General features: G+C 40.8%; 1 protein-coding gene across 1 annotated transcript in view; it reads right to left on the minus strand.

The window, feature by feature from the left end:
- Positions 1-6,101, minus strand: part of LOC128695113 (uncharacterized) — a 57,061-nt gene extending 50,960 nt beyond the window's left edge. The window contains exon 1 of the mRNA XM_053785532.2: positions 5,347-6,101. The gene's annotated coding sequence lies outside the window, so the exon portion shown is untranslated. The remainder of the gene's footprint in view (positions 1-5,346) is intronic.
- Positions 6,102-6,413: the final 312 nt, after the last annotated feature.

Genomic DNA, 6,413 nt, shown 5'->3' on the forward strand with positions numbered 1-6,413 from the left:
ACAGATTTAAGATATGGTCAAACAAACGGCGGCTATAACTCAATCGCAGGGAGAGGGATTGATTATAGTTAGAGAATACACAACTACTGATGGAGAATAAACTTGCAAATAACAATGGCTGCAAACCTCGAGCAAGCAGAAGTACCTGGCGGTAAGCATAATACCGAGCATAATACAGGAGGCGCTTATAAAGAAAATAGTTTATCTAGCATATGCATGGAGCCTACATCTAATCAAGTACACAATGAAAAAGTCCAAAGATTTGCAACAAGGCTAGTCAAGGAGCTGAGCATGTTGGCCTGCGAGAAGCTGAAAAGAACGGAGCATAATAAGAACAGATGGAAGAACCAGGGAAGACATGACTAAATTTTATTCTATACTCAGACTAGACACAACAAACTAACAAACAGATTCAAATGCTAGGATCAGGAAAGTTTAATGTTGCAGTTTTAGGTCGGTCAGGAAGCAGAATGTCTCGACTGAGGTACATACTGGATACAAAACTCGTGAAACAAAGAGTATGTGGTTAAGTCTGGACAGGAGCTGAGACTAGCCCCTCTAACCATGAATAAATAAATAAGAATAGGAGGGGACGTTTAAACACTCTCTCTCTCTCCCTCCCTATCTCTCTGTCTCTGTCTGTGCCTGTCTCTCTCTCTCTCTCTCTGTCTCTCTCTCTCTCTCTCTCTCTCTCTCTCTCTCTCTCTCTCTCTCTCTCTCTCTCTCTCTCTCTCTCTCTCTCTCTCTCTCTCTCTCTCTCTCTCTCTCTCTCTCTCTCTCTCTCTCTCTCTCTCTCTCTCTCTCTCTCTCTCTCTCTCTCTCTCTCTCTCTCTCTCTCTCTCTCTCTCTCTCTCTCTCTCTCTCTCTCTCTCTCTCTTTCTGTCTGTCTGTCTGTCTTTCTGTCTCTGTCTCTCTCTCTCTCTCTCTCTCTCTCTCTCTCTCTCTCTCTCTCTCTCTCTCTCTCTCTCTCTCTCTCTCTCTCTCTCTCTCTCTCTCTCTCTCTCTCTCTCTATCTATCTTTCTAACTCCCTCCCTCCTCACAACGTGAATGGATAGTTAGGAGCCATGTGTGGCGAAAGTCTACGGTACTGTGCACCCAAATTTCAATTACCTTTTAAATCGTTGCCCCTATTCTTATATCAGACGGATCAGTAATAATACTCTAATGTAATTCAGTGAAGTCTTAGACGTCCCTTATTGAGCTGACTGTTTTTATTGCTGAAGATCGAAAGCAAATGTAGTCAAAATTTTGAAGAATGTAAAATATGTTCCATGTAGTATAAGGGAGTGTGAATCGAATATCACAGAGTGTGTATATATCCACCTCTAGTGGACTAAAATTATTGGTTGAAGACATTTAAAGGAGAAAAGGGTGAATCGTGAGTGTAGTTCATTGTGGGTCGAGGACAGTGTTGGGTGAGTGCATTGTTGTTCGGGGAAACTGTTGATTGAGTTCAGTGAATTTCATTTTATTTGGACTGCATAATTGGATGTGGGCTGTTATGGATTTAAGGAGTCGTTATGAGTGCCTGAAAGTCAATGCCTTGAAGGAGGGGTGCCATGATGGTCAATGCCTTGAAGGTGGAGTGCTATAAAGGCCAGTGCCTGGAAGGAAGAGTGTCATGAATGTCAGTGCCTTGAGGGAGGTTATATTTATTGGTGAGTTAATCACATGGACTTGTCTCTTAGTAGCGAGACGACACGAGCGACGGTCCGCTCCTACATGTCTACAAACAGGTGGTCACTAAGAGATAAGACAAAAATACTCGTGATCTCTCTCTCTCTCTCTCTCTCTCTCTCTCTCTCTCTCTCTCTCTCTCTCTCTCTCTCTCCCATAAGATTTTAAATCTTATATCCTCAAAACACATCAGTTATATCATGCGGTAAATTAATATGAACTGTTATAAGAAAATCTACGGTGTTTACAATCCATTTTCATTATTCCTTAAATTTTCGCTTCAAAGCCAAACCAGCATGCATGTATGTATACGTATGTATGTATATATATATATATATATATATATATATATATATATATATATATATATATATATATATATATATATATATATATATATATATATATTTATATATATATATATATATATATATATATATATATATATATATATATATATATACATATATATATCTTTCTTTCTTTCAACACTCCGGCCATATCCCACCGAGGCAGGGTGGCCCAAAAAGAAAAAGAAAAGTTTCTCCTTTCACATTTAGTAACATATACAGGAGAAGGGGTTACTAGCCCCTTGCTCCCGATATTTTAGTCGCCTCTTACAACACGCATGACTTAAGGAGGAAGAATTCTGTTCTACTTCCCCATGGAGATAAGAGGAAATAAACAAGAACAAGAACTAGAAAGAAAATAGAAGAAAACCCAGAGGGGTGTGTATATATATGCTCGTATATGTATGTGTAGTGTGACCTAAGTGTAAGTAGAAGTAGCAAGACGTACCTGAAATCTTGCATGTTTATGAGACAGAAAAAGGGACACCAGCAATCCTACCATCATGTAAAACAATTACAGGCTTTTGTTTTACACTCACTTGGCAGGACGGTAGTACCTCCCTGGGTGGTTGCTGTCTACCAACCCACTACCTAGGATATATATATATATATATATATATATATATATATATATATATATATATATATATATATATATATATATATATATATATATATATATATATATATATATATATATACATTCATTCTCTTATCGCTCACTCGAGCGATAAGAAAATGTAAGGAAGCAGAGGACGACGACATCACATCATGAGTTCAAAAACTGTCACTACCATAACAGCGCGGTACATGAAAGAAAAATACAAAATTATTCATTATAAGAGAAGACAAGACTTTGAAATTTCTCTGTAATGCTCATATTCTTTATAGAATCTAAACTGTAAAGTTTTTTTTTTTCACTAACGATCATTTTTACAGCATCTGAAACGCTATACCGGGAGAATGTACAGGGAATCTTTCGCTAACCGAAACAAATCCGCAACACAAAAGTTATTGGGAATGCTTGAAGACGCTTGATATTTTTCCCCCTGGAAGACAGATGCGAAGAACGCATCATAATTTACACCTACAATTTCTGAATAGACTGGGTCCAAATCTACACACTGAAATTTGTCTTTACGAGAGCGGTCGTCGTGGTTAACAGGTCAAAAGACCCCCACTGAAAACGGGTACAACAAGTACACTAATATGCAGATCAGCATAAAGGATTTAAGGTTATATCCACAAATTTCTTCATGCACTTCCTGATCAGCAGGATTGTGATGCCTACGCTAGACTCTGGGAAAGTGGACGCCAACATTCTCTCTGACAAGCCCAACAGGTCTGGTCTGAGACTGAGCCACGAGGGCGTTGATCCTTGAGACCTTAAGCAGGTAAACAGGTAATTCTCATACTCATACTGATAGATGAAGTGCTTCCTGAGCCTAACGTCACTCAGCCCACCTTTCCTCACAGTCAAGCTATACTATAGCCTCTCCACTCTTGTAACCACACCACGCTAGTAGTCACACCACACCTGTAGCTACAGTATGCATGTGGCCACACCACGCCTATAACCCCACCATGCCTGTAACCACACTACACCAGTAGCCACACCACACATGTAGCCACATCACGCCTGTAGCCACACCACGTCTGGAACCACCACGCCTCAACCACAATGCGCTTATGGCCACACCACACCTATAGCCACATCTTACCCATAGCCAAGGTATTTCGTTACCAGCCTACTCAGTCAGCCTCCACCCATGGCTAGTCTATCGCCCTAGACAAAGCCATCCCACAACCCAACCACGCACAAAGGCTTCTCACGCACAGCGTCTAACCACGCTTGCAGCCTAACAAAGCTTATAGCCCAGCAACACCCACAGCATAAGTATGGCCGCACCACTACTATGCCCACAATCTAACTACACCCACAGCATAACTATGCCTCCATAAAAATCCCTGCACACGCAGAACTACATCTGGCTTCAATATCACTTAAATCTTGTGAAAAAGCATTAGTCTTCAGGATCCATCTCAGAATCCCTGGAAGGCTACTGGGTGACCTCCTCCGCGCATTTAATTCTCCTAAGCTTAGGGAGTTGGCTCATGAGGTGATTCGATCCCTCAATCACAGTCATGAGCGAAGAAGATTGCTTCGCCGGAAAACGCTTCAGGAAGAGATGTGTATATATATATATATATATATATATATATATATATATATATATATATATATATATATATATATATATATATATATATATATATATAGATATATATATAGATATATATATATATATATATATATTACAAATAGGCACTAAACCCTTTTGGATCAGTCCTTTTTTTACCAGTCTGTTTTTTACCCTCTTCCTGCAGATATGGGCCAGTAGGCCTTCTACAGTGTTCCTCCACTGTTATGCTCGTGCCTTGGGGAGATATTAGTATATACGAATGTGATCGTTGGGAGTGGATGGCGCACGTCATATATTTTTCAGATGCTCGTTTGTCTTCGTTGTAGTGAGCTAAAAAAAAATCCTTTTTTGATGTATATCATTTATTACAAGCGAAATTTCTTCGCAATTTTTACTATTAGCAAAATTTCATTAATTCGACAGATACTGCTATTTTATTCTTTTTTAATTGTTTAATAACTTTTAAATGAAATGAGGAGGAAAAAAGTTGGTATACAACTAATGGAAAAGTCAGAAAATTTTTCAGAGAAAAAAATGGTGCGTTGCTAACGAGACTTGTTGTGGTAGTGAAGGTTCCGGCCACCAGTACTGTTGTGGTAGTGAAGGTTCCGGCCACCAGTACTGTTGTGGTAGTGAAGGTTCCGGCCACAAGTACTGTGGTAAACAACACCAGGTTGTTTCCTTTATATTCTTGATACTAAGTTGTTACAACAAGATTTCTGCTTTTCAAGATGAAACTAGAAATACACTTCACACGTTATTATATGGAAGTGTCTTCAGTACTAGTGCCTTTAAATAGTACACTCAGGCTTATTAGAGAATTATACATGACTAAAGTAAAAAAAAAAATCTTTTTATTCTTACATGTTGAAAATGCCGTTCTAAGATGGTTCTCTATACACACATAAAAGCGACGTCATACTAATTGTACATTTAAGTTAGTTAAACGCACAAAAAATGGTATATAATAACAGTTATTTTAAGCTCGTTAACTAGTTTCATGGTAACACACAGATAATGTAATTAAATGTCGAATTATACTGAATCATTTGAGGGGATTCTCAAAGTAAGAAAATAGTTAAATTCAAGATATTTACAGAGTGTATATTCTTACCAGGCTTCACATTCTCTCTACACCGAGGCTGGAGTGAGGAGCTTCCTGCCAGAGGTGTAGTGAAGTCTCCTCATCATGGAACCCAAGACGAGGCTCCTCCTTTCCTCCAGTCTTCACACGTTCACGATTGCGTCACTGCTTCAGCTCATCTGTTGTCTCCGATTGAGCAATTTTTAAGTAATGTTCTCGAGGAATATATCCAGTTTGAATTTTTTCATGAAGAAAACAGCATATGTGTGTGTGTGTGTGTGTGTGTGTGTGTGTGTGTGTGTGTGTGTGTGTGTGTGTGTGTGTGTGTGTGTGTGTGTGTGTGTGTGTGTGTGTGTGTGTGTGTGTTGGTGTTTGTGTGTGTATGTGTTTGTGTGCGTGTGTTTGTGTGACAGTTTATCAGTGGTGGATGTGATGGCCTTTTAATTTCAATTTCTTAAAATCGTCCTGTCAGCCTTCACTCAATTTCTTTTTCTCACGTAGTAAAAGATAATCTGTAGAGTCAACTCGCTGGGCTAGTCAGAGAAACGACTCATAAACAGGCGGAGAACTGTAGAAGGGAAGGGGGACATGGCCGGGGGTAAGAGTAGTGTAAGTTGAGCCGGCAGCAGCAGCAGCAACACAACCAACACGAGGCAGCAGCAAGGGCCTCTCTCTGCCTCCACACCGTCACCTCCAACGTCCCAACCACCACTGACTCCCCTCCTCTTCCCTCATCCCTCAGCTTCCACTGGTCCCCCATCTCACCCTCGCTTCCCCCACCGCTGGCCGCCACCACCCCCACCTCCACCACCCAGTCACTAACCACCACCGCCCACCGCCCACACCACCACCCTCCGCCACAAACCTCACCATCACTCCCACCAACACTCTTACCACCACCAGGAACGCCCACACCACCCCAACCGCCGCCCTCACCACCCCTTCCCTTCCTGCGAACAGTGGCCCCATCTCCATCATTGAGCTTATCCTCAGCCTGAATGACTTTCACCGTCTTTACCACCAATGTACCACCATCGTGGATGTGTATGTATGTACGTATGTGTGTGTGTGTGTGTGTGTGTGTGTGTGTGTGTGTG

This window comes from Cherax quadricarinatus, chromosome 14 (genome assembly GCF_038502225.1).
Source record: "Cherax quadricarinatus isolate ZL_2023a chromosome 14, ASM3850222v1, whole genome shotgun sequence".
Taxonomy (NCBI): domain Eukaryota; kingdom Metazoa; phylum Arthropoda; class Malacostraca; order Decapoda; family Parastacidae; genus Cherax; species Cherax quadricarinatus.